Source organism: Hyla sarda, chromosome 6, assembly GCF_029499605.1.
Source record: "Hyla sarda isolate aHylSar1 chromosome 6, aHylSar1.hap1, whole genome shotgun sequence".
In the NCBI taxonomy this organism is placed as follows: Eukaryota; Metazoa; Chordata; class Amphibia; order Anura; family Hylidae; genus Hyla; species Hyla sarda.
The window spans coordinates 240,925,722-240,947,652 of record NC_079194.1 but is presented as its reverse complement, the minus strand read 5'-3'; the positions used below and the strand labels follow the sequence as shown (position 1 = coordinate 240,947,652).

The 21,931-nt window shown below is 45.4% G+C and overlaps 1 long non-coding RNA gene across 1 annotated transcript; it reads right to left on the bottom strand.

Moving 5' to 3' along the window:
• Positions 1-4,041: 4,041 nt before the first annotated feature.
• On the bottom strand, positions 4,042-20,605 carry LOC130276857 (uncharacterized). Its single transcript, XR_008845269.1, has 2 exons — positions 20,091-20,605; positions 4,042-4,295 (listed from the first exon to the last, which is right to left on the bottom strand). It is a non-coding gene; the product is annotated as an uncharacterized LOC130276857 (long non-coding RNA).
• Between the last annotated feature and the right edge of the window lie 1,326 nt (positions 20,606-21,931).

The window sequence follows — 21,931 nt, the reverse complement described above, 5'->3', positions numbered from 1 at the left end:
ATGAAAGCAGGATGGGAATGGTTGCTTAGTAACATTCCGAGTGTTGGGGCTGTTCAGATGACTGCGGCAGAAAACGGCAGTTAGGAGGAAGTGAGCACAGAGCGGCAGCAAAGAATGCTGGGACCTGTAGTTTAAAGACAGCGTGCGGGGAAGGGAACAAGCGGGACGGCAAAGAGGTGTATTAGAGCAGCATTCAGGAGATACAAAGGTCACAGTAGAATAATTAGATGCAAGGTTAATGTCCTATGCTGATCCTTTTTTTATTACGTTCCTTGGATAACCCCTTTAAGTCATATACTCATGTCTGAATTCACCTTCCAATAGCCTATGGTTGGGAGCGCTTGCATGCTTGTTTGGCCTGTACTGAATATTCTGGTGGTCGCGGCCACGCGCTATGCTCAAACTGGTATCAGACATTATGATACTTGTACTTCCACGTACAGCTGTGCCTACATCTAAACATCAGGACTGCAGTATAGTGCCCCAGTGCTCCTTTTCCTTACAGAATACTATATCTGGGAGAGTGTTATCAGCCACAACAGCACTGCAATGGTTTATTCCCATGCTACAAAGTATATACTCGCTGGTGTATACAGACTTACAGATTATAAGCAAAGAACCAATGGATGATTGACTTTGTCATTTCAACATGAAGATTTAACAAACTGTGTGAGAGGAAAAGTGAAGTGATTTTCCCACAGCAACCAATCACAGCTCAGGTAACAAGCTCTGGTAAAGTGAAAGCTGAGCTGTGATTGGTTGCTGTGGGAAAATCACTTCACTTTTCCTCTCACACAGTTTGATAAATCTGGGCCAAATATCTTTTTTGCTGCTCGTAATTCATAACTAGCTGTACTGTAAGTGTATCACAAAATCAGTGTGAGTGAGTATGCAATGGGTAAATAAGTATTGAACACGTCACCATTTTTTTTCACTTAAAGGGGTATTCCAGGAATCAAAAAACAGGCCTTTTTTCTTTCAAAGACCTCTTGCTGTTTGCCTCCAGTTTGGGTGTGGTTCTGCAGCTCAGTCCCATTGAAATAAATGGAGCCAAGTTGTAATACCACACCCAAAGTGGAGACAAGGAGGGCGCTGTCTTTGAAAGAAAAAAATGCCTGTTTTTGATTCCTGGAATACCCCTTTAAAGGGGTACTCCGGCGCAAGACATCTTATCTCCTATCCAAAGGATAGGGGATAAGATGCCTGATCTCGGGGGTCCCGCCGCTGGGGACCCCCGTGATCTTCCACGCCGCACCCCGTTAGAATCAGTCCCCGGAGCGGTTTGCTCCGGGTCTGATTACTGGCGATCACGGGGACGGAGCATAGTGACATCACGCTCCGCCCCCTCAATGCATGCCTATGGGAGGGGGCGTGACAGCTGTCACGCCCCTCCAATAGACTTGCATTGAGGGGGCGGAGCGTGACGTCACACGGGGGCAGAGCCGTGACATCACTATGCTCCGTCCTCGTGGTCGAGATGGACTCAGCCTGAGGACCTCCAGTGGTTTCGGAAGCCGCTAAAGGTGGGTGCTGCATGGTAGATCCTGGGGGTCCCCAGCGGCGGGACCCCCGCGATCTGACATCTTATCCCCTATCCTTTGGATAGGGGATAAGATGTCTAGGGGCGGAGTACCCCTTTAATATTGTTTTTTTGAGACAACAGTGCCTGCTAATTCCAGGTCTTTTTGAAGCTCTCCACAAGTGTCCTTGGCTCTTGGACAACTCTTCTGATTATTATTCTCACTTCTCTATCAGAAATCATGGGAGGAGCACCTGGTCGAGGTAAATTTATAGAAACATTTTTTGTCTTTCCACTTCCGTATTATGGCCCAAGCAGTGTTCACTGGAACATTCAGAAGCTTAGAAATGCACCTGTTGAGTTTGTAACCATTAGGTTGTGAAGGTCCCGATGCAGCTCTTTACTTTTACTCATCTATAAGCCATCAGTTGGGACTGAACAAGCTGATATTAATTTGTACTGACAAGGGGTTGGATTGCTTTTTAATTACTGATAGTTTTCAGCTGTTATCTTGGCTTTCCATGCCCTTTGATTTCTTTGTATGTGGGAAATGGTGATGAGTTCAATACTTATTAGCATTCCATATACAGCAGGTGAAATAAGTCTTCTAAAACAAACACACTTGTGGTATATATATGGTGGTCTTTATGCAGGGGGCAAGTTTATTTTGGCTTGGTGCAGTAACGTGAGTATTAATACTTTTTTTTATTGATTATATTTGTGAGGTGACCACAAGGGCTATGTGGTTCACCCTTTAGTATTATTATATTATATGTAGTATCTCTTAATGATTTTAATAAATAGCTTTTATAATTTCATATGCACATTTATCCGGATATCCATAGGATTTCATCCTGGCCAACTACTTCTTAAATACCAATGGATAATTTTGTAATGGGTTTTAAGAATTACCCATGTCTGAGCTAAAAGACCTCTCAGATCCTCCCTAGCTTTTTTCAGACCTGTGGCGATATGTCATGGACATATACAAAGTGCAGACTGCGGAGGTGAACGGGGGGGGGGGGGGGCTGTTTGGAGGGCTGGGGTGGCTGTGCTATATAAGCGATTTGTGGCTATGAAGGATGACAGAGGGGATGGATTTGTGGCTATGGAGGATGACGGGGGGGGGGGATATGTGGCTATGGAGGATGACAGAGGGGGGGATATGTGGCTATGGGGGTATGACAGAGGGGATGGATTTGTGGCTATGGAGGATGACAGAGGGGGATGGATTTGTGGCTATGGAGGATGACAGGGGGGCGTGGATATGGATATATGGCTATGGAGGATGACGGGGTGGATATGTGGCTATGGAGGATGACAGAGGATGGATTTGTAGCTATGGAGGATGACAGAGGGGATGAATTTGTGGCTATGGAGGATGACAGAGGGGGGATGGATTTGTGGTTATGGAGGATGATGGGGGGATGGATTTGTGGCTATGGAGGATGACGGGGGGTGGATTTGTGGCTATGGAGGATGACTGGGGGTGGATTTGTGGCTATGGAGGATGACGGGGGGTGGATATGTGGCTATGGAGGATGACTGGGGGGATGGATTTGTGGCTAAGGAGAATGACCTAGGGGGGTGTGGATATGTGGCTATGGAGAATGACAGAGGGCATGGATTTGTGGCTATGGAGGAAGACGGGGGGTGGATTTGTGGCTATGGAGGATGGCAGAGGGGGTCGATATGTGGCTATGGAGGGTGACGGGGGGGGGGTGGATTTGTGGCTATGGAGGATAACAGGGGGGCTATATGGCTATGGAGGATGACGGGGGTGGGGTGGATTTGTGGCTATAGAAGAAGACGGGGGGGATGGATTTGTGGCTATGGAGGATGACGGGGGCTATATGGCTATGGAGGAGGAAGGGGGGGATGGATTTGTGGCTAGGGAGGATGACAGGGGGGGCTATATGGCTATGGAGGATGACGGGGGGATGGATTTGTGGCTATGGAGGATGACAGGGGGATGGATTTGTGGCTATGGAGGATGACAGGGGGGCTATATGGCTATGGAGGATGACGGGGGGGATGGATTTGTGGCTATGGAGGATGACGGGGGGGCTATATGGCTATGGAGGATGACAGGGGGGATGGATTTGTGGCTATGGAGGAAGACGGGGGGGATGGATATGTGGCTATGGAGGAAGACAGAAGGGGGGATGGATTTGTGGCTATGGAGGATGAAAGGGGGTGGGGTGGATATGTGGCTATGGAGGATGACTGAGGGGGGTGTCGATATGTGGCTATGGAGGATGACTGGGGGGATGGATTTGTGGCTATGGAGGATGACTGTAGCGTCCTGTAGGTGCATTTGGCACTCTAGGCTTATACTCGAGTCAATAAGTTTTCCCAGTTTTTTTGTGGTAAAAGTAGGTGCCTCGACTTATATTCGGTCGGCTTATACTCTTGTATATACGGTATGTAAAAAAATCCTCCATAAGCTACATTTGTTAGAATTTATAGTTGGGACAGAGATCCTCTCCAGACTCTCACATATACATACTCCAGTACCAAAATTGGATTAAGATAAATTTTATTAAGTACAAAAAATAGAGTTGGTAAGCAGGACACCCAGGAGCAGATATGGACAACGCAGTTTATTCGATCCTAAGCTGTTCACTTCCCACCATCATCCAGTGCCATAGACTCCACACAGGACAGGTAACTTCCTCTATTCTGGTCTGCCCTTGTAGTCTTGCAAGTGTGCCAGGATCCAGCCAGAGGGAATTAAGAATACAGAGAAGAACGCACCAAGGCCAATTGCTTGTTCCTGTAGAAACACAAGTATCCAGACAGATGATAACATGATACAAGGACATTGATTTTCATTACTTTATATCAGTTTTTCATTGCTCTAAGTTTTCTTCATCTTTTGGGGGTTGGTGATAATATCCCTGGTAATAGCCCTGTTGGTCTACAGTTGGTAAATCGTTTTTTTGGGCCTTTAGTAACTGATTGGTGGGGGTCTGACACCCTGAACCCTGATGATGCCAGTTGTCAGACTCCCACCATTCATTTACTGATTGCCAATCCTGAGGATAGCTGTTTGCTGAAGCCTTTGCTCTAGAATTGTGGCGCTAGCTGCCAGACATGGCCACTACATAATGAATGGAGCTGTCTGTTGTGTATACGCAATGTGTATTTAGCTAGAAGATAAAATTAATTTTTTTTAAATGTTTTCGAAAATCTACATACACTCACTGGCCTATTTTGTTAGGTACACATTGTTAGTAGCAGGTTGGACCCCCTTTTGCGATGTGGTCTTCTTGGGTGGTTATGGGTTACAACCTAACATCCTTGCGGTGGGTTATAGGTTAACATTCCTGGTTACTTAGGAAAAAAAGGTGTTTAAGGGGTTGTCCCACCATTAGAACTACAGTATAGGAGATAAGTGTATGATCATAGGGGTGCAAATGCTAGGGCTCTCTACAATTACAAGAATGGAGTCCAGAGTTTATCGAAAGAGTAGAGTGGCAGTCACATGTTTCGCACTGCTTCTGTAAGGCATAGGTACGATGCTCCATTACACGTCTATGGGAACTGCTGGAGATAGCGAAGTTATGTATAGTAATGAGCTGCAATGGCCATATTCAAATTCGCGATATTTCGCGTATATATGGATGAATATTCATCCTATGTTCGTGAAATTCGCATATTCGCTATCTTTTTTTTCCATGCGAAAATTGTAATGAAATTTGTATAGTGGCATGCGCGATTATATCTTTAAACTAAGTGTGAAGCCTAATTAGGCTGTATTTGTGAGAGGGGCAGTAACATTTCCACCCCCCTGCACGTCAAGGCGGCACATAAGGGGTTGTGGGCGGGGGCAGGGGTATATAACACCCCTGCCTCCTATCGTGGGGCGTTCGTGACGTTTTGCAGACACCTCCCAACCCTCCCTTTCTTTTTCTTCTTTTCATTTCTCATTTCATCCATTACAGGGCATGCCCTCTTAAGGCCTGGCCTCCGTCGCGGTCATTGGGCACAATTCAGACCGATATGTTAAGTAAAATGTGTTATACAACAGGTAAGTATACCTCATTGTTATCACGAGCACGAATGTGTAGCCCCGATCACAACTAACACTATACCCTACACTAGAACCTGTCTGCTAAACTAACCTACCCTATCTTATATAGTGAAGGGGTGGGCAACTTTCCTATTGGTTGCTATGGATGTTGCTAACCTCTGACAACTATATTTGCATCCTCCTCAATGGCCCACAAGCTAAAAGAAGGGAGGGATCAGTGTCCTCTGGAAGAGCCGATATTGGCAAATATTTGCATATTCGCAGATACGAAATATTCGCACTCCACACCGACTCACACAGTAAATAATATTGGAGCCTTCTTTGGACCACAAGCTGGAAGCAGGGAGGGATGACTTTTTTTTTTACACAGTATACATCATTGTTGTGATGTGTACTGTGAAGAAAAAAAAAATATTTATCATTACGAATATAAAGCACTATATTCTAAATATTCGCGAAATAGCCAAGTGCTGATATTCGTGGTAAAAATTTGCATTTCGAATATTCGCGCTCAACACTGGTTATGTGTACTCTGCTATCTCTGGCAGCTGTTATAGTCAATGGATGAAGCAGTGGTGCAAGTTAGTGACCATCACTTTGTCCCTCCAGGACATTTAATTCTCAAGGTCACTTGGGAGTCCCAGCAGTTGGATCCCCCCCCCCCCATTTTGTTGTTTGTTTTGAACTCTCTCTTTTACTAATAGATTGCAAATCTGTTGAGAAGCTACAACAGCAACATCTTTTTGAACTGTATAAGAGATTACTTAAAATGTAATTCATTGAAATATGTAATTTGTATTTATTCAATATTTTTCCTAATGAACCTTATAATTGGTATAGTTGTATATGTGAAAAACAGACATTCTGATATACTATTTTTGTTATGGAATACTGTTATTACATTGTTGTCTCCAGTAGTCTGACAATACCTATAGGTGACACCCTATAGGTTTATTCCTGCATATATAGTGTATATTCATTTTCTTGTATGTCCTAGTCCTAATAAGACAGAAAAAAAACTGCACTGTGTCATACTCAGATTATCTGTTAGGCGCTTGGACAGGATAGACTAAATGTCAGTTACCTTCCTGTTCTGTAAACATAACCGTTTCTGTTAGGAAGTCTGTCCTATAACTGACTGGGGTCATGCATCTGCTTTGTGTCTTACCTGTAAAGATTAGTTTATTTTTACTATTTGGAAAGAGCTGAGTAACATCTATTAATGTGAGTTGCAGAATCTTTCCGACACAGATCTTAAAGGGTACCTTTCATCAAAAAAACTTTTGATATATTATAGATTAATGTACGCAGAATAACATTCCAATAGCATGTTATTAAAAAATATGCTTCTTTCTATTTAATTTTCCACTTTAAAAAAATGACCACTAGGGGTCTCCCTACCAGTCCTGGCCGCAAGCCTTTTTTTTAAATAGATTTCAGACTCATGCTGGAGTCCAAAATCTCAGACTGCAGCCAGGACAAAGACAAGCTCAGCACTGCTCCCTTACAGGGAGCAGTGCTGAGCTTGTCTGTGTCCCAGCTGCAGTCTGAGATTTAGGACTCTAGCATGAGTCTGAAATCTGTAAAAAAAAAAAAAAAAAAAAAAGCTGGCGGCCAGGACTGGTAGGGAGACCCCTAGTGGTCATTTTTTTAAAGGGGGAAATTTAATAGAAAGAAGCATATTTTTTAATAACATGCTATTGGAATGTTATTCTGCATACATTAATCTATAATATATCAAACATTTTTTTGATTAAAGGTACCCTTTAAGATCTGTGTCTGAAAGATTCTGCAACTCACATTAATAGATGTTACTCAGCTCTGTCCAAATACCATTTTTGCGCATGTTTTGGGGCAATTGTGCTCCTGAGGTGCAAATCTACACCAGCCCTGACACAACTGGCTTTAGACAGCATTATCAAAAAGTTGTACAATTGGTCGCACGGGTTAAAAAGCTCACAAAAAGTTGCAGAGGGAGCACCATTCAAAGAGGAGTACTGAAGTCAGAAATGTGATCAGCACCCTATTTATCTAATGCCCCGCACCATGTAAAATTTGGTGCAGGTACATTGCTTCCTCCACAAATATTAATGGGTAAAAAGACGTGCACCTACGCTACTCTTTATTAACTCCACCCACAGTGTATTAGCTGTCTAGATAAATAATGCAGCCACATCTTTAGCCGCCTCTTCCATGCCTTATCGATAAAAATCACTTTTTAAGACAGTCAGTAACAGTCGGATAGGCGTGGCCAGGGGTCCGCAATGCACCAGAGCCCCCACATCTCTCTCTGAGTACATCAGAGCTTCCCCCGCTATGTGTGAGACAAAGAGCTTCTCCAAGCGCTCTGCTTTTGTTACCATGCAGACACCATGAGTGTCAGAACCCATCAGGAGCGAGCGCTCGCACACACATCACACATGCGCAACGATGTTGAGTGATGGCGCATGCGCGGAGGACCTCTATGTCTCACACACAACCTATTTTTAGTGACATAACATTCCCTAATGTGTCTCCCCTGCTATCAATATGTTCGAGAAAATGGCTGATGCAGGTGTTCAAGTCATCAATAGTTAATAAAAGGATTGTAATCCACAGACGGCAAGCATTAAGGTTGAAAATGGTAAGAAAAATTAAATGAGAAGAACTTTTCATTACATTATGCTACAGTATATTTGCATACGATTGGGAAAAACCCTTACAAATTCTTTGGTGTACATGCTGTGCCTTGTTTGCTGTGACAGTTAAAGGAGAACTCCGGAATAGGAAAATTGTCCTCCATACTGCCGGCAGTAAAAAAAAATAAACAGGTACATACCTTCCTTCGCGCTCCCGGTGCCTCCGGTAACCGGCTCTGGCCTCCGTCGCAATCATCTTCCTCGTTGCCGGTGGTCGGCGAGTCATACTGTGCTCGGCCAATCACCAGCCACAGCGAAGTCCCGACTCGGCCGGCGATAGGCTGACCGGCAGTGTGACGTTTTCGGCCCCGGCAGCAGGTGCCGGTGTAGTGAAGAATTGTGTGTCTCGAAGCGTTCTCACACTGCCGCTCAGCCTATCGCCAGCCGAGTTGGGACTTCGCTGCGGCCGGTGATTAGCTGAGTGCAGTATGACTCGCCGACCACCAGCAACCAGGAAGAGGATCGCGATGGAGGCCGGAGTGGGTTACCGGAGGCATCAGGGAAGCGAAGGAAGGTATGTACCTGTTTATTTTTTTACTGTCTTCGGTATGGATGATAATTTTCCTATTCCGGAGTTCTCCTTTAAGCCATCAATCAATTATGTCAGCAGCGAAGGAGGTGAGTGACAGTGCACACCCACCAAGACTGCAGCCAAAAGTGACTTTGTAGTTGAAACAATGGAGACCCTGCAGCACTCCAAGTGAGTAAGCAAGGGTTAACAAAGGATCGAAGACTTGGAGAACTGCCCGCGTCTCCATTATTGTAATTAAGTCTTCATTCCTTGCAGAATATCACAGCTCCAACGTGTATAAGTAGAGCAAAAGGTATGACATCATGTCACTCTTGGACATTTTCTGCATAAGAAGTCTATATTCTCTCCGACAGTGGTCTCCAAACTGTGTTCTTCTCAGTGTTGCAAAACTACAACTCCCAGCATGCCTGGACAGCCGTTGGCTGTCCGGGCATGCTGGGAGTTGTAGTTTTGCAGCAACTGGAGGGCCACCGTTTGGAAGACCACTTTTCTATGGGTTTGTGAGGATTGTCATACTGCGCATTCACCAGGATACGTTCAGGGAATGATGGGGGAGATTTATGAAAACCTTCCCAGAGGCAATTGGAAGGAAATCTGAGTTGGAAGGAAATATTATAACAAGGCTTCAGGCCTTTCACTGTTTTCTATGGTAAGGAAGGACATTTGAAGGATAGGCACTACCAGTCTCTGCTATCAAGTATCAAGTCCTCTGGTTCAGGAACTAGTGGGCATAAAGAACACTGCATAATACTGCATGTTAACACGGTCGTAGGGCTGCATTCTTCCAAAAACAGCGCCACTCTTCTGTATAGGCTACTTGTGGTATTGCATACCAGATGCAATACCAGATGACCCATGGATACAAGCGGAACTGTTTCTGGAAGAAGGTAGCCATTTTTGTTTTTGTTTTATAGTAAACGCACCATAGAATGGTTTTCTGTGGAAAAATCTGCAGCAAATCCACGTAGATTTTGTTGTGGATTTTGTTGTGGATTTTTTGCTGAAACGGATATGTTGCAGATTTTACCCTCCTCAATGATATCAATGGGGAAATCTGCAACAAATCCACAACTTAAATTGGCATGCTGCAGAATTTAAAATCTTGTATGAAATGAATACATTTTTATTAAATCACAATTTCAACATACCCATAATATCTTGAGATGAGCGAATTTTAGAAAAATTAGATTCGGCCGATTCGCCGAATTTTCCGAAAAATTGGTTCGGTCCAAATTTATTCGTGGTGAATCGCTCTTAAAAACTGCAATTTCTGGCCTACAGAGAGCCTCAATAGGGGTGTAGAACACTTTGCCTTGCTATAACACGCATATGGAGTATGCTGGGTTACTGAAATAATACTGTTATTTGGTATGACATGCGGATCAGAGGCAACGTCTGGCACAATGACAGAGCCTGGAGGTAGCGGCAGCATGAGGAGACCATATAGTGGCTGAATGACACAGCCTGGAGGTGGCAGAAGCATGAGGAGACCATATAGTGGCTGAATGACACAATGTGGAGGTGGCGGCAGCATGAGGAGACCACATAGTGGCTGAATAACACAGCCTGGAGTTGGTGGCAGCATGAGGAGAAAATATGGTGGCTGAATGACACAGCGTGGAGGTGGTAGCAGCATGAAGAGAACATATAGCGGCTGAATGACACAGCGTGAAGGTGGCAGAAGCATGAGGAGACCATATAGCCTCAATAGCGGTGTAGAACATTTTGCCGTGTCCTAACACGCATAGGGAGTGTGCTGTGTTAGTGAAATACTACTTTTATTCAGTATGACATGCAGATTACAGGCATGGCCATTAGAATCACTGCTGCTGAACGTTTGGATGTGGCAGCAAGAGATTTTTTAATGTAATTTTTATTTAATTTAATTTGAATTTATTAAACATTTTTGAGTACTCATTCTGGTGAGCATCGAGCTGGCGGTCCTCCGCCAGGCGAGATAGATTCCAGCCCCTGCCTCTCAGCGCCCCCCTGACTGTGCGAATGTTTCATTCAATCAGTTATGGTTCATTTTTATCGCTCCAAGCTGTTTCATTGGATTCTTGTGATAATTCCACAAGTAATATATGATGTCAACGACCATAGGGCTTCAGTCTTGAAAAGATGACATCGATTTTTTAAATTTAAGATTTATATTAGATTTCCAAGTTTAATGTCCCAGCGTTTACTTTGAGCTAATACTGTATGACCACAAAACACAATCTAACAAGAAGTCACATGGCGGCACAATGACAGAGCCTAGAGGTGGCAGGAGCCAGACGAGACCATAGGGCCTGACAATAGAAAAGATTAAAGATATTTTGTAAAATTTGAATTGAAGGTTTTAGATACATGAACATTTTTCAAGTTTAATCTAAGGTGCCAACAGCATAAGGAGACCATCTGGTGGCACAATGACACAGCCTGGAGGTGGCAGCAGCATGAGGAGACCAAAGGGCCTCACAATTCCAAAGATTAAAAGATACATTTTCAAATTTTAATTGAAGATTTTTTGGTAGCACGTGCTACCATAAAAATTTTTAGGTAATATGCCAGCAGCATGATGAGACCATATAGTGGCTGAATGACACAGCGTGGAGGTGGTGGCAGCATGAGGACACCATATAATGCTTGGATGACACAGCGTGGAGTTGGCGGCAGCATGAGGAGACCATGTAGGGGCTGAATAACACAGCCTGGAGTTGGCGGCAGCATGAAGAGACCATGTAGGGGCTGAATGACACAGCGTGGAGGTGGCGGCAACATGAGGAAAACATATAGTGGCTGAATGACACAGCCTGAATTTGGCAGCAGCATGAGGAGACCATGTAGTGGCTGAATGACAGCCTGGAGTTGGCGGGAGCATGAGGAGACCATATAGTGGCTGAATGACACAGCGTGGAGGTGGCAGCAGCATGAGGAGAACACATAGCGGCTGAATGAAACCGCCTGGAGTTTGCGGCAGCATGAGGAGACCATATAGTGCCTGAATGACACAGAGTGGAGGTGGTGGCAGTATGAGGAGACCATATAGTGACTGAATGACACAGCGTGGTGGCAGCATGAGAAGAACATATAGTAGCTGAATGACACAGCTTGAATTTGGCGGCAGCAGCATGAGGAGACCATGTAGTGGCTGAATGACACAGCCTGGAGTTGGCGGCAGCATGAGGAGACCACATATAGGCTGAATGACACAGCGTGGAAGTGGCAGCAGCATGAGGAGAAAATAGTGGCTGAATGAAACCGCCTGGAGTTGGCGGCAGCATGAAGAGACCATGTAGGGGTTGAATGACACAGCCTGGAGGTGGCGGCAGCATGAGGAGACCATATAGTGCCTGAATGACACAGCATGAAGGTGACAGCAGTATGAGGAGACCATATAGTGGCTGAATGACACAGCGTGGTGGCAGCATGAGGAGAACATATAGTAGCTGAATGACACAGCCTGAATTTGGCAGCAGCATGAGGAGACCATGTAGTGGCTGAATGACACAGCCTGGAGTTGGCGGCAGCATGAGGAGACCATATATAGGCTGAATGACACAGCGTGGAAGTGGCAGCAGTATGAGGAGAACATATAGTGGCTGAATGAAACCGCCTGGAGTTGGCGGCAGCATGAAGAGACCATGTAGGGGTTGAATGACACAGCCTGGAGGTGGCGGCAGCATGAGGAGACCATATAGTGCCTGAATGACACAGCATGAAGGTGGCAGCAGTATGAGGAGACCATATAGTGGCTGAATGACACAGCAGGGAGGTGGCGGCAGCATGAGGAGAACACAGTTGCTGAATGACACAGCGTGGAGGTGGTAGCTGTATGAGACCATATAGTGGCTGAATGACACAGCGTGGAGGTGGCGGTAGCATGAGGAGAACATATAGTGGCTGAATGACACAGCCTGAATTTGGCAGCAGCATGAGGAGACCATGTCGTGGCTGAATGACAGCCTGGAGTTGGCGGCAGCATGAGGAGACCATATAGTGGCTGAATGACACAGCGTGGAGGTGGCAGCAGCATGAGGAGAACATATAGTGGCTGAATGAAACCGCCTGGAGTTGGCGGCAGCATGAGGAGACCATATAGTGCCTGAATGACACAGAGTGGAGGTGGCGGCAGTATGAGGAGACCATATAGTGGCTGAATGACACAGCGTGGTGGTGGTGGCAGCATGAGGAGAACATATAGTGGCTGAATGACACAGGCAGGAGTTGGCGGCAGCATGAGGAGAACATATGGTGGCAGCAGCAGCATCAGGAGTCCTGAAAGTGACTCGGTGACAGAGTGGGGTGGTGGGTGGCAATACCAGTACTCGGTGACGAAGGTGGGTGAAAAAAGGCAAACTTGACATCAGATGTGTGGTATCAGGCGTGTGGCAGGATCAGAATAGTAGCAGAGGCAGGTAGGCAGAAGACAACGGTCTCTTTTGTAAAAGTGTTAGTGTGAACAAGTAAGTATTGAGGATATGCATTATGTAAAACTTAACTTTTAATAATATGCAAAGGATAAAATATATGGCCCCCAAATTTTTTTTGAATCAAACCAAAGGAAAGGTGTGCGAAAAACACCATGTGCCACCTACACAGAATTGATGTGAGGCAAAGACCTCTAAAAGGTGGAAGGGAACAATGTATGGTCCATTGTAGCAGGTGGGGGTAAACACTTCCCCTGTAAGGCCCTACTCACGCATTATTAATTCCCTTCTTGGCAAGTGTTACTCACTCTAAAAAGGGCAGCCCCACACAGGAATCTCTCTCTATTTCCACCTACAAACCCTGGGAAATGGCAGTGTAGGGAGAAATAGGGAGAGGTCCCTGTGTGGGGCTGCCCTTTTTAGGGCAAGTAACACTTGCAAAGAAGGGAATTATTAATGCGAGAGTAGGGCCTTACAGGGGAAGTTTTTACCCCCACTGGTTACAATGGACCATACGTTGTTCCCTTCCACCTTTTAGAGATCGCATCACATCAATACTTGGTGGTGTAGGTGGCACATGGTGTTTTTTGAACACCTTTACTTTTGTTTGATTTCAAAAAACTATTTGAGTATGTATATTTTTCCTAATAAAAGTTAAGTTTTATGTAATGCATATCCTCATTATTTACTTGTGGTCTGATGTCGAGGAATGTTTGTAACTGGGGAGCAGCACCTTAAATGTTGTTTTGCAGTATGCATATTTGTGAAGTGTTGGTGTGGCACCATGGTCAATCTACTTTGATGCATCAGGCATTGGTTGGTGGAAATCCTGGCTTATCCATGCCCGATTCATCTTCACAAAGGTAAGTCTCTCCACATTTTTCGTGGACAGACGAGTTATCCTTGGGGTCACTATGGCCCCCACCGCACTTAACACCCACTCTGATGGCAGACTACTGGCCGGCAGGACAGCTTTTCCAGGGCAAACTCTACTAGTTGCGGCCACAAATCAAGTTTGGCTGCCCAGAAGTCCAGCGGATCTTCAAGGTGTGTTGGCATGGTCATGTCAAGGTATGCTATCACCTGCTGGTGCAGGTCCTGCTCCAGGTCTACCTGCTGCTGATGAGTTGCTTCACTATGCGAGTGAAGAAACCTACTCATCAGCGACTGTAGACTCAGGCTACTGCTGATGAAGCTGGTACTGCTCCTGCCACCCCACCCCTCCCAGCAGCCATGGCAGTGGAATGTCAGCGCAGAGGGCCCCCCGAGTCAGACCTGCGAGAGGATGGACGTTGGTGCAGATAGACATCGTCCAACTGACTATGTAGGATGTCTCTGTAGTAGGTCAGTTTGTCCTCCCTCTCAGTGGGTGTGAAAAAGGCCCCCATTTTGTGCCGGTAGCGAGGGTCCAATAAGGTGGAGAGCCAGAAGTCATCCCACTGCCAAATGGTGACAATTCGGTGGTAACTACGCAAGCAAGGGAGCATGCATCGTGCCATTTGTGCAAGTAACTCGGAGGGACTCCCTGCCTACATCTCCGCTGCATACTGCCACGGTGTGTCTGGGTCCTGTGTCTCGCCTTCCTCATAACCCTCTATCTCCTCTATCTGCTCCTGCTCCTCCTCTCCTGTCAGATGACTAGAAAAACCACCCATCTTGCGAAACCTAAACTGTGCTCCACTGTGCCCCTCCCACTCCTCCTCCAGATCAGCCCCCACAGGGCTCATGTGGCCGTGAGATATAGGCACCACGTCTCCAGTACCCTGACCAGCCATCTTTTCCAACACGTGTTGTAGTAAATTAAGCATTGGAATTATGTCATTCATCCCGTAATCCTGGCGACTGACTAATAAGGTGGCTTCCTCAAAGGGCCTGAGCAAATGGCAGGTGTCACGTATGAGCTGCCACTGGTTGACATTGAAGTTACACAGGGGAGTCCCCCTATCTGCTTGGATCATCAAGAGATCGGTGATGGCTTTTCTCTGTTCGCATAGGTGGTCCAACATATGGAGGGTGGAATTCCAACCCTCGCAAATCAGACTATGTTGGGGGATGCCGCTCTGATGCTGCAGCTCAAGAAGGGTGTGCTTTGCAGTGTACGAGTGGCTGAGGATGTCTTACAGATGGGGGAACAGAAACCGCTTGACAACCAGATTGAACATGTGTGCCATGCAGGGCGTATGTCTCAGGCTTCCTTGTCATAGAGCAGACAAGATGTTATTCCCGTTGTCGGTCACCATGGTTCCCATTTCCAGTTTTTGTGGAGTAAGCCATGATTCAATTTCTTGACTAATTACTTTTAGTAGTTTTTCCCTTGTGTGACTCCATTTGCCAAGGCAAACCATGTGAAGAACAGTGTGACACCACCGTGCCCTGCACCAATGGTATGCTGGAGGGGCACTGAGGCTTGTCCGTGCAGTGGAGGCTGAGGACACGGTGGAGGATAAGGAGGCAGAGTAGCACACTGTCACAGGACCAACAGCCTGAGAGTGTGGAGGAAGAAGCGGCGTGACCTGTCCAAGTTGTTGTGGCTGTGCAGGAACCATATTCACCCAGTGGGCTGTAAAGGAGTTACAGCTCCACACGTGGTTATAGCTGTGCACTTTGGTACACACCAACACGCTCAAGGACTGGCCCACCTTCTGTTCCATAAAATTGTGCAGGGACGGTACTGACTTCTTCGCAAAGAAATGACGGCTTGGCACTCTCCACCTCGGCTCGGCACAAGCCATCAGTTCTCTGAAAGGTGCAGAGTCCACCACTTGAAAAGGGAGGGACTGCAGTACCAGCAACTTGGACAGGAGCACATTCAGCTTCTGCGCCGTTGGATAAGTGGGCACATACTGTTGTCTTTTGGACATGGCTTCGCCGATGGATTTCTGGTGGAATGACTGACTCGAAGTAGGAGGAACAGGAGCATCTGGAGCTACATAAGATGGGTATGACACACAGCTCCCTTCGCCTGAGGTGGTGGAGCCTTGGCTGGCTGAAACAGGGAGCGGCGTGCCACTGGTTGATGCAGCAGGCTGAACCACCAAATTGGAGCCACGGTTCTCCAAGGCTGCTTTCTGGTGATGCTGGATATGTTGACGCAGGGCCGTGGTGCAAACATTGGGACCCTGGCCACGCTTCACCTTCTGCCAACTTCATCATCATCATTGAGTTGTGTCTGCACGTCACTGATGTCCTCCTCAGGTTCCTCAACAGTGTCTGCTTCAGGAGCCTGAATGCTCGCAACACCACCTTCCACGCCACTCTCCTCATCACTACTTGCCAACCTAGCGGAGGAAGTAACGGATGTCTGCTCCACTTCTTGGCTGGGCAGTAGCTGCTGACTGTCCTCTACATCGTCCTCACTAAACAGCATAAGATACTTCTGTGGGGAAGGGAACAGCATAGGACAGAGGCAATGGGAGGACAGGGACTGCTCGCGGGCCATGCCAATTGGGGGTTGTGTCTGAGGAACCCACCGACTGTTGACTAGGGGTGTCAGATGTGTCGATGACGGCAGATGGGTTGCTGGTCGAGACACGACCGCTAGCTGATACTGGGAGCTCAGGCCTCTCGCTGCGACTCCTGCTGCCACTCTCCCTAGTCTGCTGTGACTTCTGTCTTATAAATTTAGGCCTCTGCCACTCCTCTGTGCACGTCCTGGCACTTTTCTGCCGGACATACTATATGAGAGGAGTACAATACGCTACAGTACGGTTAAAAAAGTATTTGTGTACAACACCAGACGGTGAGTACTTTTGCCTGGCCTTTCACAGTATCTAGGCCCTTGAGTTTAACAGGTACAAAATAGTACACCACTTAGATGTACGTATGTGGTATGCACTTATGAAGGGAGAAAAATGTGCTACAGTACTCTTAAAAAAGTATTTGTTCACAACACCAGCAGTGCACAGCAGTGCTGCAGCACACAGTCACTGTGTGCTACACCCAAAATTGCACTCTCTCTCTCTCTCTCTCTCTCTCTCTCTCTCTCAATCTCACTCCATATCCTATCAGTGCTTCTAGGCAGGATTTGTGCTTAAGCTGAATCGCTGCTGTTCTGTGAAAGACACTGTGCAACACACTGCTCTCTGTCCCTCTCTCTCTGTGTGCAACAGAACGCTGACTTGACTAGGAGGTGAATCGCTGCTGGAAATAAGCTTTCTGTGCAACACACAGCACTGTCTGTCCCTATCTATCTCTCTGCAGTGAAAGGCTGAAGTGACTGGCTGCAATATGGCTACCAATTATATAGGGCTGTGGTATCACAGGAGTGACCGGCTGTTGATAGGCTGCATCCTGCATGTGATTCAGGGTCATCCCACCTACCCTTGTTCCCGCCTTCCCAGGATTCCTTGCCCCATGTCCTCGCCCCATGTCCTCACATGTGTGAATTTTAGATGCCCTTGGAGCCTGGACCACACTAAATGGAGTTTAAAGAAGCGATTCATGCGATAGAATCACGGCGATAATCACATTTGTTTTGAATCAAATTTTTTCTGAAATTCGTAACGAATTCGGATTCATCAGATTCGATTCGCTCATCCCTAATAATATCCATAAAAAGCACATACGCATGAGGAACCCATGAGTTCATTATAATAACGCCAAAATTTTTTTTTGTAGGGATATATGTATTTTTATTTCCTGCTAAAATTTGTATATCTTTAAGCAAGGGATACATTTAATGTAGTTTTGGAGAATTTTAAATCTTCACTCAGCGAGTGACAGCCTGGGGGGGGGGTGGCTGTTATGCGAAACGTTCTCAGGACATGTGAGTTGCCGGGCCCTGTATAAGGGATCTTTTTGAAATCTAATCGACACGCAGCGGAAATTTTCATGACTGAAGTTAAGATGGTATTCTGGGGGAACTTAACTTGCCTCCCGACCACAGGATAGGGGATAGGTGTCTGATAACCGGGGGTCCAGCTGCTGGAACCCTCCGCGATCATCACCTAGCCCCTATCCTGTAATAAGGTTAGTTCCCCAGAATACCCCTTTAATTTCAGTAAGGAAAATTTTGTCTGTGTGTAGATGAGATTTTAAAAATCACACTTCTTGCAAATCTGTTTACATGTGCTGAATACACTGCAGATTTGTAGCGGATTTGCTTCAGAATTCGACTTTCCTATTGAAATGAATTGGAGAAATCAGCAAACTTGCAGCATATCTGCCATGATTAAGAACTATGGGGGAGATTTATTAAAATCTGCCCAGAGGAAAAGTTGCCGAGCTGCCCATAGCAACCAATCAGATTGCTTTTTTTTTCATATTTGACAGGCCTTTTCAAAAATGAAAGAAGCGATCTGATTGGTTGCTATGGGCAACTCAGCAACTTTTCCTCTGGACAGGTTTTGATAAAACTCCCCCTATATGTACTCTGAAACGCATCAGCATACACAATTTTTTTTTCTTCTAATAAACTTCAAGGATTTTATCGGAAAGCTGGTGACACCGTCAGCTCGCTGGTCTTCATCGTCTGAGCTTTCTCTTCAATACTGCATGTTTTTCTAAGGACCATGTTCAGATTGGTGGTAGGCTGAGTAGCATTTTTTTCTAATTTAGCATGCAAACATATACTTATTGAAACTTTCTGGATTTAAAGGGTATAATGAATATTAAAAGTAGTATTGGTACTTTAAGGAAAGCCTGAAGATAAAATGTGGAGGACTCGTATTCAGGTTACAACTCCAAAGGTTGGCTTTTTTGGATGTTAAAACTTCCAATACATCAGATTTGTCCATTAACCCGACACCATGCTGGTCATATAGGTACAGGACCCATAGACTATGCGGTGTTATCAATAGAAAGTCAGTCCTCTAGGTTCTCTAGTAACAATAATTCAACCGTCAGGATGTTACAAATACTATTGTTACTTGTCATGGATACTAATGGTATGCTAACTAATCTCTTCCTGGAATTGATGGAAGTTGCAGGGTCTATAGGGATTTATCAGCACTGTGTCCTACGGCCGCTGCAGGCCTCAGCTTGGTGACCGGGACACTTCCCAAGGTCGTCAGCCTCGTGCCATACACCCTCCCCCCTATTCATTGAACATTAACAGGCCTCTGGGAGGATGTGCATGTCAGGAGAGTATAATACAAGGAGGGTGCATATATCTTACATAGTAATATTTACTAGAAAATCCCTAGAGAAAGATTATATAATATACAGTACAGATCTAACCATATTAATAATAGGAATGTCCTGGGGACTGATGAGATTCTCCACTAAATATTCCTAGATGTGTCAGAGCTACATTTGTCATTTAACACTTAATGACTACATCATATGTGAGGATATAGTAGTAGGTTTATCTGTAGTTCTATTAAAAAACATTAATGTTGAACTCAAGATGAATTGTGCAGAATGACAAACTCAGCTCCTCTGTCTCTGGATAAATATGACTTGCCATAAAATTAGGTCAGCAATGAAACATCCCCAATAGAATCTCAGTCTGTGCAGATGTCAGGGCTAAAAGGAGATCTATAACCAGAATGTATGTGAAGTCATTGTTGCGCCAGTTGACCTCAGAATGACTTCCAGCCAAACCGTTTGTGACTTATCTTAACCTTGTATTAAGACAGAACTTCTCATAAAGAATTATACATAACCCACATTTCAGCTCCACCGTGCTACGAGGATTACAGCCCCTTCAAGTATCCCTAATTCTAGTCAACTGTGCAAAAATCCAAGCCCCAATGCCTGGACGATGACGGCATAGAATAAAATAATTTTCTGAACTGCAGAATTGCACAACCTCTCACAATCTGTCAGACAGAAATCTTTGGCAAAAAAAATAAAGGGAAATCGATGGTGACTACTGCAGAAAAATTTAGGCTGTTATGCAGAAATACAAAGTGGTTTTGTAGAGACCAAAAATGGCCTCTCCACCCACTCCACCCATGCCAGTTTTACTTACCACTACAGTCGCCTCCTGGGGTTTGGCACCTTGTGATGCCCAAGCCTTGTTCATAACTCGGGGAGATCTTGCCTGGCGTAGAAGGCCAAGGGCCCTGGTGAACAGTGGCATTGCTGCTGTCTGTAGATTACGTTCCGCTCTGGATGTCAGACAGGTGTAAAGTCCACTCTACAACTCTCAATGCTTTGAGAAGGGAGTGGTTTACTTGTCACACTCTCCAATTGGTGTGTCTTGTTCTGGCAACGCAGTGGTTAAAGTAAGACGTTTTGTCGAGCACGTACATTGATCTCTATATTTATAGACTAGGGAGGGGTTAAGTCAAGGGGTGGATACTGATCAGCCCATTACATCTGCTTCTCATATAATGGTATGGGTACATACTGCGACTACAAGTTTCCTGCCACACGCCTTACTGATCAATATGAAGTGTCTTCTTGGATTTCCTCGTGTTAAACGCCTTTTGGTTATGTTTTGTCTTCTTTTTAGCATTTTCTTTTTCTCTTTTCAGATACAGGAGGAGTTCCAATGCCAGCTGTTCCCGTCAATCCACCTGTCACTCATTGTCTCCAGCTGTTCCCCATGGAAAGCCTTCTGTTACCGTCTCATGTATTTCGAGGCATTTCCCTAATGCTACAATACATTTTCTCCTTTGCTCATGTTGACTTGCAGTTTCTCTTCATCTTGCTTTTAGTGTTTGTTTCGTTTGCTGCGGTTCCTTCCTCATTCTCCTTCACTATGCCTGGGCTTGCTCAGTCCCTCGCCCCCTCCTCCCATCTAACCACCAGTCAGTGGGGTCTGTTTATTACCAAGCTATGCTTAGAGCTTCCTCTAGTAATGGAATTTGGCAGATTACAGTGTATATAGAGCAGAAGCATCTGAAGAATATGAACCGACCTCACAAGTTTCCTCACACATTGCATTCTAGTTATTGCTTCACATGTCCCGCAGCTTGTTGTATGCAAAGCTAGGAATACGTGTAACATAGAATCTCAATTCTCTTCCAGTTCAGTATAGATGCCACATGCTTGGATTAATACAATATAAATGTATTTAATATAGCACCAACATATTCCGCAGAACTGTCTATTATTTAGGCAAGTCTATTATTTCTGCGGATGCCGAAATCGGATGTTTCAGAAGTTTCTGCTGCAAAAAATTCCACCGTGTGAACAGTCCAGCAGCATCACATTAAAATCAATGGGACTCTGCAGCTGCGGAATGTCCATGTGAAATATTCCGGTGGAATTCTGCACAGACATTCTGCCTTGTGAACATACCCTCGATGGATCCAAGCAACGTGACACAGTAATTTTTGGTTGCACTACCAGTAATCAACATATAGCTCCAGTCATAACCTACTGTATGTGTATATATTTTGGGAGTACAGGAGGAACTAAAGAACCCGCAGGAAACCCACACAAACACAGGGAGAACAGATAGACTCCTTGCAGGTACTGCACTTGGTCGGATATCAATATCACAGTATATACCACGAATATGTAGTAGATACAAATCCCATATACATGAAGAATGAGGGTCCCCAAACCACCCTTTTAAGATAACTGCCATCTGCTGCATTCAGGCCAGAAAAGAATGGAGTTATGAAAACAGCCAAACTCTGAGTGTAACTATTACAAATACATAGTTTTGTAGGAAGTCATTAAAGGGGTATTCTAGAGAATTTTTTTCTCTTTACCTGTAATAACCTATACTAACCCCCAACTCACCATGCCCACTATCTTCATGCCAGTCCACCGCTGCACTTCCATGTGTCTCTGTAGTACAAAGACCTTCCCGCTTAACAAGACAGTGGCTGAGGCCGGACACTGCTGCAGCCATTG